We start from the raw sequence: 13091 nt of genomic DNA on the forward strand, positions 1-13091 counted from the left end.
TCAAATGAAACCTCAAAGCAGAGAAGGTTAACTCATTGGCCTTTGGATGTTTCTGATCTGGAGATCCCATAACCACTGATCCTTAGCAACAAATAACAGTGACTCCATGGAGCGCAAAACAGAAGAGTGTAACGGCTTCAGAAACAGGGTTGGGAAGGAGAAGATGGGCTTAGTCATCTCCTAGGGTGGAAAGGAGAAAGGAAAGGACAGGTTGGCCAATTATTATGGGGTGCAGAGTGGACATGGCAGGTGGAGCAAGCAGAGAAGCAGAGCCCCTCCAGTTTGAAAATATTTTTGTAAGTTGCTTTGAGTCTTGTCTGGAAAAGGTGTCTGAGAAATAGGATGATGATGATTGCAAGAATGAGAAAAAGGACAAGAGAGCATGTGAAGATTGCCTTTCCTTCAAGTAAGTACAAGAGTCCATCATTTCACCTTTGAAACCTCCTTGCCCTGCATGTCCCACTCAACCTCTTCAATCAGTGGATTTGAATCTTTTTTTGGGAAGAACTGTTTGAGGCTATTACTACTACCAGTGCTTTTTGAAAGTGAAGACCCCCAAACCATCTCCGAAATAAATCACACAGGAAACAATATTTGTTTAGGATTTTTGGCATTAATTTGGCCACAACTTTATTGTTTACAACATGTGAGTGGTTGCTTAGGCATTGGTTCGGACTATCTGAACCTGCACCGGCAGGAACTGGACTGACAACTGGAACCTCCAGAGGTCAGTAAGGGAAAACATACTGGGGGAGCACAGAGGCAGATTTCCACCTCTTAGTTCACCCCAGATGTTCCCAGGAACTCTGGCATGGTGCTACCCCTGAGAGGGGATCAGACAGAGCAAATTGAGCCCCTGGATTCCTTTAACGGAATTCCCCAGCAGCAGCAACAAAATTGAGGGGCAGGCTCAGCCAATCCATAATTTCCTCCAACAAACAATGAACCAATGCCTAACCGCCAACCTTACAAAGTTGTGACGATTTGCTACATGGTAGGCAAAAACCAAATGGCACCAGCCCATCAGCCAAGTGGCAAAATTCCTACCGGGCCCCTGCTCCAAAAACAGACGACCCCTAGACAGGCATAGCAAGGTCAAAAACACAACCTAAAATTATAGGGAGGGAGGGAGATCCGCTGCACGATGCGAAAGAGGAAGTACTTCACCATGTTCAGCCCCTTAAATAGCCCGCTTATGTGCCAATCAAACCCCAACTGACAGAAATCTGCCCCAATAACAAAGGGGCGACCAATGAGGCAAGGAGGTCATCCAAATGGGCCCGCCCCTGCAACAAGAAGGCAGTTTGGTGATCTCACCTCAACACGTGGCTCTCCATGATTTGGAGGACACGATTTCCTGGGGTGTCGCAGGGGTACGCATACCCCTAAACATTTTGTGAATCTAAGTTTGGCCTCATTGAGGGGCATTATTTCAATATGATTAATTTTTTTTTTGGAAAAAAGCAGACTACTACTAAGAATAATCATTGTGGTTCGAGGACCCGATCCCCGCGTAGTGGAATGAAAACACGAGGACACGTGATATAAGGTTAATGGGCAAGAAAAGGCCACAACTTTATTGATTACAGCAAGTGAAAAGGTATTGGCTTAGGCACTGGATTTCGTCAGCTGACTCCACCCCCTCAGAGAGGGGTGAGTCTAAAACAGGGGGGTTTATTCACCAGTAGGTGGAGCCTGTTGATGCTAATCCAACTATAAGCTCTCCCCTGATGTCACCGAGGGTCGTGCCATGGCCTCCCGCCAAGCAGGCATCAGACAGAATACACGACCGCCAGATTCCTTTAACGGAATACCCAAAAATTGAAGGCATAGGCGATGGCCACACCTAGCCCTTCGACACACCACAACACATTATTCCAATGCCTAACCGCCACCCGAGCCCAAAAAGGCTCGCCGCCAATACCCTCACAGCTGTAACCAATCCCTGATGCTTCTGCTGATGCTATTTAACCAAATGTCATTCCCTTGGTCTGAAAGATGAACCCCATCATTCCGGTACAAGGCCTGATCGCCAATCCGGATATGGTCGTGAAAAATGACTCGGCCATTCATAAAGCGCACCCAACGGGCTATTGCACGATTTAAGAGTTTCCTGGATTTTTCAATGGCCATACAGTTCTGCGCACCGCGCCAAACAATTCTCTTCAGGAAGGAGGACCAGAACACCGTTGTTCCAGGACACAAGGCAGCAATCTCATCCAAATCTCTTTTTATGTTCCACGACAAGTCCGCACTTCTTCTGTTAACAAGGTCATTTTCCCCTAATTGAAGGATAAGGATGTCGGGAGAGCCAAACATGGCGACTTTCTCCCTCAGCAATGGCACAAGCTCTTCCCAACGCATGCCTCGTCTCGAAAACCAGGAAACTCGCACTCCAGGTGGCAACCCAAGACTAGGGGTGAGGCCGCAGCTAGCCGACATGGGCCCAATGGACTATACTGTGGCCTCAAATCCAAACACTTTTTCTGAGAACGGCTGAAAATAAAGGAAAGAGAAAGACGGGTAAGTAGAGGTAATGCAGCGGAGCGCATACTAGCGAATGTAACCTTTATAAGCATCGGATTTCCACCGGCCCATTTCTTTAATCCTAGCCACCGGCAGACCCAAGAGCGCCGCTGTTGTGGTGGCGCCAATCCTGAATGAGTGTGCAGCATAATCCTGGGAAGATAAACCACAGGGATCAATAGCTTTGCGGAGTACCCTTGTGAATTGGTGTCTCAACAAAGGTGACCCATCCTCATGAACCAGGAGCAGGCCAGGACCAGGCAGTCTGAGGTAAAGGTACCATCTAGTGTCCTTGACCGGGCATGGGCCCCGCTGCGCTGAAGCTGTAAGTTTTACAAGGGAACCCCTACCTGTCTGATCCATTTTGGATTGATGTATCCACACCGTCGTGCTAGCTTCGGACAACTGCACGTCCTCCGTGAGGAGGCCGCGCGTTGACCCAGTTGCATTAACCTCGGCTACTACTTCACCGACCCTCAAGGTGCCAAAAGGCGATTGCATATCCAGTGGGGAAAAAAGGCAGGCCTCAAACTTGGTCCAGCAGATTGACCTAAACTTTGTGCATATCTGAGAGAGCAGCCCGTAAGGAATTGGCTTAGCATATGCTGCGGAAAAGAGGCGGGCCTCAAACTTGGTCCAACAGATCGACTTAAGCTTTATGCGTATTTGAGAGAGCAGCCTATAAGAAATTTGCTTATGGCCCTCGGCTCTAGGGGGTTGCAGCTTACCCCAACCTTCAATAGCTCTGCGGATCAGGAAGTCACTGCACGGGTCGGAGGAAAACATGGCTTTACAAAGAAGCTGATGGAGGCTACGTGTATCTTTAACGTTTTGGGGGCCCGGCCTAAAGGAGGCTATAATGTATGCCGCAGAGAACACCCGGGCCTCGAACTTGGACCAGCAAATTGACCTAAGTTCATACGGATTTGGGACAGCAGCTCGTAAGAAATAGGCTTGCGGCCTTTGTTACTTGGAGGCTGCAGTCAACTCCAACCTTCAATTGCCCTGCGGACCATGAAGTCACAGCACGAATCGGTGGAAAAACATGGGTCTAAAGAATGTGATAGCGGCTATGTGTATCCTCAAAGTTTTCGAGGCTCAGCCTAGGCCATGAAGGTGTGTTAAGTATTGCAGAACGTTTTCTGTGGAGGGTGTAACATTAGTGGAAAGGGAGGATACTTTGGACCTGAACCCCATGAAATCACACCAGACCTTCTTATATGATCTAAGCGTAGAGGGTGCGACAGATGCTAATACTCCCTTAATCACTTCACGTCTCCAAGGTTCCACAGGTGCTCCGGAACGGGTTCTGGCAGTGGCTGAGCCCTGGGAGCTAATGCTCGGAAGCGAGGCACTGGAGGACGAATGATTGGAGTAGGCGCGACACCCTCTCGGAACACGATGACTGTTTAGCCAGTATGTTGACCACTGCCTGGTTATCAGTTCTGAAGCACACCCGGCAATTCTGGAACTCCTCAGTCCAAATGTGAACAGCCACAACTAACTCCAGAAAAGTGAGATCCCACACTTGCTACTCTGCTGGCCATTGTTGAGCACACCAGCGTCCCCTAAAGAATAAACTGAAGCCCAAGGACCCAGCCGCATCAGTGAACCTGGAAATCTGAGGACAGGTTGAGGGGAGTCTTACCCTGTGGTGCGGTTTGTTTGTTTGTTATTTTATTTTATTTTTAAGGTTAGGTATGCACATAGGCCCCAAGACTCATTTTGTATCATGACTTTTAAACTTCTGATTTGTTTCTGATGACTCCTAGCTGATGACTTGTGACAGGATGACGAAAAGTGAGGCCGGAAGGCTGGTGCCGCAGCAATTTGGGCTGCTAAACACGCCCCCTCGCAGGCACCTGGTTGGGTGCCTGCCCGTGGGCGTAGGCCAGCCAGGTGAGTGGGAGGCAGGGGGCTAACGCCCCCTGCTTGAGGTGGAGTCCGGCTCCCGACCACAACCACTCCCCTCTCTTGCAGGAGGAGAGTCTTTGTGAAAAACATCTTCATGTATGCGACAACGGCCGCGAGAGTTTTAATAGCACAAGGATGGAAGACTGAAGAAACCCCAATTAAAGAAGCATGGCAAGAAAAATTGATGGACTATGCAGAACTGGCAAAACTGTCATACAAGCTACGGGACAAGGATAACTGTGACTTTAAAGATGAATGGGAACCCTTTACAAAGTATTTGAAGACGCAACAAAGCGAACTGGATTCCTTGGCTGGTTTTGAATAAACATTCACAAACTTTTTATTGATAATTATTACTTAAATAGTTTGAGGATCTATACAACTGTGTAACATGCAGAAAACAGCATTTTTAGAGAAATCAAAGACTGGAACTGAGGGAAGTCGGGGGGTGGGTGGGTTCTGTGGGGGGAAGGAGGGGGAGGGAGGAAAAAGGGGGAAAATAAGGATGATATGTTTCTGGATATTATGTTTTGTTTTAATTTTGAATAAAAAAGTAATTTAAAAAAAAAGAATAATCATTGTGGGAGGCGAGCATGTGAAAAGTGCCCTTCCTTCAGGTAACCGCAAGGGTCCAGCAATGTGGTGGGGACAGGTGAGGGGTGAGTCATTTACCTGAGGGATACATCCCCCAGGCACTGCCTATGTGGGGCATTGCATCCTCAGCATAAATGTTTCATTTGATTCAAGCTATCTCACTCTGAAGCATGAATACAGCACATCTGAATGTTTGTGATCTTCTGTGGAAACTGCTATGACCGACCGAATGCAGGAATGCCATTCCAGAGGCACGTGATTTTGGCAACGTTCTCTTCCACGTCAGCCTAGGTCACAACGACCCAAAGAAATTACAATTATGAAATCTTCTTCTCCCTACCTGCCCTCTCTTGGCAAGCTTTGGGGCTCCATTTAGTTTAAAAGCCGGCTTTGCCTGGCTTTGCCACCACAATTCATCCTGAGCCATGAAGATCCTTCACCTGTGCTTGGCAGTTCTCTCTTTGCTGCTCCTGGCTTCCCCAGGTAAGGGATGGAGGGGAAGAAGACAGAGGGACACCTGCCAGCCTATTATGGGGTGGAAGAGGGAGAGGAGTACAGTTGCTATTCTGTGCAATTGCTGATCTGTGGCCTTGCAAAGGAAGCTAACTTTTCTTGCTAGAGACATTTCTTTAGTGGTAAATTTTGCATAAAAATGTATATATCAGACAAAATCGCCTACCAAAGTGTGTCTATTAGGGAAAATATGCACTGTGTTGCTGAATTTCCCCCATTATGCCCATCATTGCTATGCAATCTCCCCTAATATAACCTTTATTTTCATTCTGTTTTCATGAAGTTACACTTTTTCATGTGCAGTTGAGTAGACACATTTTTTAAAAAAACATTACTTGAAGGGAGAACTGCCTTTCAAAGGATGGCTGTGCTTTGATGTTCACATGTTAACTTTATTATGGTGCAGTAATACATGGGAAAATTGCATCGCATGTAAAAGTGGTAAGGAAAAACAAAAGTAGCCTCCTCTTTTCTCAGTTTGGTCAGATTTTATGGAATTCTATGCAAATTTATGGAATATGTTTTACAAAATAAAATTTTGATTTGTCTCTTCCACAGGTCTGCCAATAAATTTGGGGTATATAGTTTCTAATTAGTGGGGGAAATATTCTTGATGTACTATAGAGCCTTTTATTCTGGGTAGTCCTTGGGACTCTGATGGCTTCAGTTCCAGGCTTTAGTTTCTCTATAACGTGTAAGCCATGTGTGCCTCACTTCTTGCTGTCGTGTTTCGTGGACTGACACCCTCCACGCATGAGCAAATATCTGGAGAAGCACATCTACCATTTCTTCTTGTGAATGTAGAAAGGGTGGTAAACACCAGTGGCCAGTGGCAAGGGGTGGGGTGGGGGGTAGGAGTTGGGATGCCACAGCACCCAGAGCGTCACAGAGCCACTCCTGTTCAAAGGGCTGTGGAGTTGTTCCTCTCTTTCATCCTATTGTGAATTAACTTCCTTCTTCACACTTATGTTTGTTTCTCTCTTTGCACAGGATCTGCACAAGACGATGAACCTAACAATTATGACGAGTGTGAAAATAGCAACGGTATTTGCATAGATGGAGGTTGTCCAGATAATTCTCAAGAGATTGGAATGTGTGATGATTATCTGTTCTGTTGCAGAAGGTAATTTCTTCTTGCCAAAGGAGAATTACACCTCCTGCCCCTCTCCCTTCAGCCTCTGGATTGATCATTTTTTCATTTCATTTCATTATTTCATTTCATTTCATTTTAATGTTTGATGCATTACTGTATTTTATTATTTTGTTGGAAGCCACCCAGAGTGCTGAGGAAGCCCAGCCAGATGGGTGAGGTATAAATAATAAATTATTGTTATTATTATTATTATTATTATTATTATTATTATTATTATTATTATTTGGAGCCTCTGATTTGGGTGGCTGCCACCCTAAATTGACACCCCTTCTCAGACTGAGGCTAAGGGACCCACAGAACTAAGAAATTAGTTTCATTACGTACAACCTGGAAAACTTTAGGATGGCTTGTCACAATTAACTATTGATCAGTCTGCATGTTTACAATAATCTGTCTGATTCCAGTTTAGCATCCTTTAACGTAGCATTCATCCGCTGTTAAAATCCATTGGACTTTTCCATCACAACCCTCTTATATCCAATTTGTTAATTACATATATTACTTTCATAGATCAATGAGTACCAGCTACCTGCTCCATTAATTACCCAAAGCATTGTTTACCTAAATAGTTAATTGCTCCACATACCAAATGCAGAGTCCCCTAAGTTGATCATCCTTTGCCTGCAAGCTCGATTGCTCCATTGCAAAACAAGGACAAAAAAATCTATGGCAGAATCAGCCAAGGGTGGCACATCCCATTTTGCCGCTTGAGGCGAAGTAAGAATTGCTTCTTTGCCATGCCACCAGCACGGCTCCTAAGCCCATCTACCTGCTCCTCCTTCCATGGCCTGATCTGCCACTGACACACACCATACCCTGTTGATTGCAGGCACAGAAGCGGCACTACCATTGTTGCCCATTTTAAGCAAGGTGGTGCCGAGTTCTTTCACCACAGGCAGAACCAGCGGGGCAGGAGGAGCACCAATGGGTTTATTGTCTGAGGGGCTTCTGCCACCAGAAGCAGGGTCCTCACCTGTCTCATGGCTGGTCCAGCTTTGCAATCAGCTGTGTATTTCTGATGTAAAGAATTAGAAAGAAGAAATTTTGTCCTGGGTCATTGCAGAGAAATTTGCAACTGGACTGAACGAACCCCAGGGTGCCAGTATCTCCCGTGTTTCTCAAAACATCGTCACAAAATGGTGAGCAAGCTTCCTGTTTCCCCAGAACTCTTCCTCAGGGCCACAAAGACAAGAAATCCCTGCCGTGCATAACATCCAGTCTGCAGGAGAATATTGGAGACCTTGAAAGCTTGCTCACTATTCTGTGACATATTTAATTGTACCTAGAAAAGAAAGTCCCTCAAGGGTAAGGATGGGCAAGAGATTGGATTCAATTCTCATCGAAAGGGGAATCTATGTAAATCATAGTTTCTGGAAATAAAAAAATGAAACAGACCTATCCCTACCCAATGGCTTATTATCATGAAATCTTTCTTGTGGTCCAACATGCCTTGCTTTGTATTTTCGTGTCTCAAACATGGTCACCTTGCTATGAAACTGAGTTAACTGTTGTCTTTTTGTTTCTGGTTTCTACATTTTAGACGGGAGGAGTGATAGATGCCTTTGAAAAGTGGAAGATGCTCCCTCTCTTTGAGAGCCGCTGGATCCCGCTTGATCCCCAGCTAGGGACATCTTCTCCAAAGCATCCAGATTGAAAAAAGCAACATTTTCAAGGCTTACATGAGCTTGTGCCTTGCAATAAAAGCAGATCCAAAAGCCTTTTCCCCTCTGTTTTTCATTTCTAAGCATAAGTGTTATTGCTAGTGAAGCCAAAATGGCACCTTACATCCATGAGAAGGAGGTGTCAGCAGGCATGGTTTGTGGAGAGGCCCAAAACATCATTAGAAAGGAAGACTAAAAGGGGCTGAGGGTCCCCCAAAACAGTCTAGTGAGGAGGACTGGGCCACAATGTGGGAAATGAAGAGTGACAAAATATGGGGGGTGGAATGATAGGGAGAAGAAGTTCAGTTCTGCTTCCATTTAAATGGTAACCAACCTGAGTGGCACTCTTTTAAAAAGTATGCCAATTGAAATATAGTCATCCTTCAAAACCCACAGGTGTCTGAATTTTGGGATTATTGAACAGACCAGACCAGATCTGGAAGCTTCTTCTTATAGATTCTAGGCCCCTCCAGCTACAGGATTACAGGATGGGAAGTAGTCCAGGCTTTTACAGAAACTAGCTCCACCAAGCCCACTCATTATTATTATTATTATTACGCATAATTGCATGCACATGTGCTTACCAAGAAGAATTCTTCATCCTAGCATCCCATGGCATCCAGTCTGGTGAGATAAGAAAATGCAAACAATAACAATAACAATAAAACAATAACAATAATTTATTATTTATACCAGACCCATCTGACTGGGTTTCCACAGCTACTCTGGGTGGCTTCCAGCAGAATATTAAACTACAATAACCTATTAAACATTAAAAACTTCCCTAAACAAGGCTGCCTTCAGATGTCTTCTAAAAGTTTGGTAGTTGTTTTTCTCTTTGACATCTGGTGGGAGGGCGTTCCACAGTGCGGGTGCCACTACCGAGAAGGCCCTCCACCTGGTTTCCTGTAACTTGGATTCTCATAGCGAGGGACCTGCCAGAAGGCCCTCAGCACTGGACCTCAGTGTCCGGACAGAACGATGGGGTGGAGATGCTCCTTTAGGTATACTTCACTGAGGCCATTTAGGGCTTTAAAGGTCAGCACCAACACTTTGAATTGTGTTTGGAAACGTACTGGGAGCCAGTGTAGGTCTTTCAAGACCAGTAATATATGATTTCGGCGGCCGCTCCCATTCACCAGTCTAGCTGCCGCATTCTGGATTAGTTGTAGTTTCCAGATCACCTTCAAAGGTAGCCCCACATAGAGCGCATTGCAGTAGTCCAAGCAAGAGATAACTAGAGCATGCACCACTCTGGTGAGACAGTCTATGGCCAGCTAGGGTCTCAGCCTGCGTACCAGATGGAGCTGATATACAGCTGCCCTGGACACAGAATTGACCTGCTCCTCCATGGACAGCTGTGAGTCCAGAATGACTCCCAGGCTGCACACCTGGTCCTTCAGGGGCACAGTTACCCCATTCAGGACCAGGGAGTCATCCACACCTGCTCGCCTCCTGTCCCCCCAAAACAGTAATTCTGTCTTGTCAGGATTCAACCTCAATCTGCTAGCTGCCATCCATCCTCCAACCGCCTCTAGACACTCACACAGGACCTTCACTGCCTTCACTGGTTCTGATTTGAAAGAGAGCTAGAGCTGGGTATCATCCGCATACTGATGAACACCCAGCCCAAACCCCCTGATGATCCCTCCCAGCGGCTGCATGTGGATGTTGAAAAGCATGGGCGAGAGGACAGAACCCTGAGACACCCCACAAGTGAGAGCTCAGGGGTCTGAACACTCATTCCCCCCCACCACTTTCTGAACACGGCCCAGGAGGAAGGAGCGGAACCACTGTATAACAGTGCCCCCAGCTCCCAGCCCCTCTAGACGGTCCAGAAGGATCTTATGGTCGATGGTGTCAAAAGCCACTGAGAGATCCAGGAGAACTACAGAACCACTGTATAACAGTGCCCCCAGCTCCCAGCCCCTCTAGATGGTCCAGAAGGATCTTATGGTCGATGGTGTCAAAAGCCACTGAGAGATCCAGGAGAACTAGGAAACAGCTCTCACCTTTGTCCCTAGCCCGCCGGAGATCCTAGACCATTGTGACCAAGGCAGTATCAGTCCCATGATGAGGCCTGAATCCTGACTGGAAGGGATCCAAATGGCATGCCTGGAATTGTTCAGCAACCACTCTCTCAATCACCTTGCCCAAGAATGGAAGATTTCAGACTGAGTGATAGTTGGCCATATTGGAAGCATCTAAAGATGGTTTTTTTAAGAAGTAGTTTCCTAACTGCCTCTTTCAGCCCGTCTGGGAAGGTTCCCTCACAGAGAGAAGCATTCACCACCCCACGAAGTCCATCGCCCAGCCCTTACCATGGAGGAGCAGGTCAATTCTGTGTCCAGGGCTAGCTTTTATAAGCCAGGATGGCCAAGGATCAATGAGACAGGTGGTTGGCTTCACTCGTCCAAGCAGCCTGTCCACATCCTCAGAGGTAACAGATTGGAATTGATCCCACGCAACTTGACTAGACAGGACTCTAGCACTCTCCCGCCCTGGCCCTACTCCCACGGTGAAGTCTATCTCTTCTTGAATCTGAATGACTTTATCTGCAAAAAACTTTGCAAAATCATTGCAGGAGATCATGTGGCCCATACTGGGCCCTGATGTAGCAGGTGCTTCCGCTGAATTGCAAACCACCTGAAAGAGTCTCCTTCTGCTGTTTTCTGCAGATACAATAGAGGCGGAGAAGAAAGTCCTCTTTGCCATCGCTACCGCCACTTGGTAGGCTCGACATTGAGCTCTAACCCGTGTTCAGTCAGCTTCAGAATGAGTTATCCGCCACTGGCGCTCTAGCCATCTCAGCGATTGTTCCATTGCCCTCAGATCTGTGGAAAACCATGCAATCGGAGAGGGCGCTTCGGAACCAAACAGTCAATAGCCCTGGTTAACTCCACATTCCAGCGGGCCACCAGGGAATCAGCTGAAAGGCCATCAACATGAGATAAAGCATCCCCTGCCACTCTCTGGAAACCATTTGGATCCATTAAGTGGCGGGGGCAGACCATCCAACAAAATGGCTGAGGCAGGTTCCACGGGGGGGGGGGGTGTACTGGGAGAACCAATCTCAGTGATTAGGGGTAGGAGGAGAAGTTACGCTAAGACCAGACTATGTTATTACCGAAGAGGCAGGTTTAGTCGTTGTTTGAGGACTATCCCTGCCTCCGGGTCTGGTCCACAGATCTGAGGGCAAATGTTTTCAACATCTACATGCAGCAGCTGGGAGAGATCATCAGGGGGTTTGGGCTGGGTGTTCACCAGTATGCGGATGATACCCAGCTCTAGCTCTCTTTCAAATCAGAACCAGTGAAGGCGGTGAAAGTCCTGTGTGAGTGTCTGGAGGCGGTTGGAGGATGGATGGCGGCTAACAGATTGAGGTTGAATCCTGACAAGACAGAAGTACTGTTTTGGGGGGACAGGAGGTGGGCGGGTATGGAAGACTCCCAGGTCCTGAATGGGGTAACCGTGCCCCTGAAGGACCAGGTGTGCAGCCTGGGAATCATTCTGGACTCACAGTTGTCCATGGAGGAGCAGGTCAATTCTGTGTCCAGGGCAGCTGTTTACCAGCTCCATCTGGTACGCAGGCTGAGACCCTACCTGCCCACAGACTGTCTCGCCAGAGTGGTGCATGCTCTGGTTATCTCCCGCTTGGACTACTGCAATGCATTCTACGTGGGGCTACCTTTGAAGGTGACCCGGAAACTACAACTAATCCAGAATGCGGCAGCTAGACTGGTGCCTGGGAGCGGCTGCCGAAACCATTTAACACTAGTCTTGAAAGACCTACATTTGCTTCCAGTACATTTCCAAGCACAATTCAAAGTGTTGGTGTTGACCTTTAAAGCCCTAAACAGCCTTGGTCCAGTATACCTAAAGGAGCATCTCCACCCCCATCGTTCTGCCCAGACACTGAGGTCCAGCGCCGAGGGCCTTCTGGAAGACATCTGAAGGCAGCCTTGATTAGGGAAGTTTTTAATGTTTAATAGGTTATTGCATTTTAATATTCAGTTGGAAGCCGCCCAGAGTGGCTGGGGGAACACAGCCAGAGGGGTGGGGTATAAATAATAAATTATTGTTATTGTTATTGTTATTGTTATTATTATTATTTGCATTCTCTTATCTCACCAGACTGGGTGCCATGGGATCCTAGGATGAAGAATTCTTCCCGGTAGGCACATGTGCATGCAATTATGCCTAATATACTGTAATGAGTAGGCTTGGTGGAGCTAGTTTCTGCAAAAGCCTGGGCTACTTCCTGTGATGTTAACATATGAGAGTGCTGGAGGTGAAATAGTTAAACAGGTTACCCAATCAGAACCCAGGAGGGTGGAGTCAGAGGGACTATAAAACCAGCTCTGGGAGGGGCAAAGGGAGGAGTTCGTTCGGAGGTTGGTTGGAGTGGAAGTGAATTGGGATAGTCTGTGGGTAGGTTGAATTAGTGTAGCGAAATAAGCTGAGTCAGGGACAGTTAGGAGCCAGGAAGACAAGTAAATATCTGAGAGGTGGTTTAGTAAGTAAGAGCAGGTAGCAGAAGTTATAGGTCTGGATAGGCACCCCATGATTGTAATTCACTGAGACCGTTTATGAAACCACACGCTTGTTAAATTGCAATAAATAAACAGAAGTTTATGTTCCAACTTAACCCTGACTGGACTCAGTATTATACCAGGTAAGGTCTGGGTGGTGGCAGCGAGAAATAGAGTGGTGGCACAGGGATCAATAGA

General features: G+C 46.9%; 2 long non-coding RNA genes across 2 annotated transcripts in view; both read left to right on the top strand.

The window, feature by feature from the left end:
• The window catches only part of LOC308474766, a 104178-nt gene extending 91169 nt beyond the window's left edge, over positions 1-13009 (top strand). Inside the window, exon 2 of the long non-coding RNA XR_013984941.1 lies at positions 12883-13009. This is a non-coding gene — a long non-coding RNA (uncharacterized lncRNA). The remainder of the gene's footprint in view (positions 1-12882) is intronic.
• Positions 1231-8415, top strand: LOC308474727. Its single transcript, XR_013984899.1, has 3 exons — positions 1231-2523; positions 6538-6670; positions 8241-8415. It is a non-coding gene; the product is annotated as an uncharacterized lncRNA (long non-coding RNA).
• Positions 13010-13091: the final 82 nt, after the last annotated feature.

The sequence above is a fragment of the Podarcis pityusensis genome (genome assembly GCF_964106645.2).
Source record: "Podarcis pityusensis genome assembly, chromosome: 3".
NCBI lineage: Eukaryota > Metazoa > Chordata > Lepidosauria > Squamata > Lacertidae > Podarcis > Podarcis pityusensis.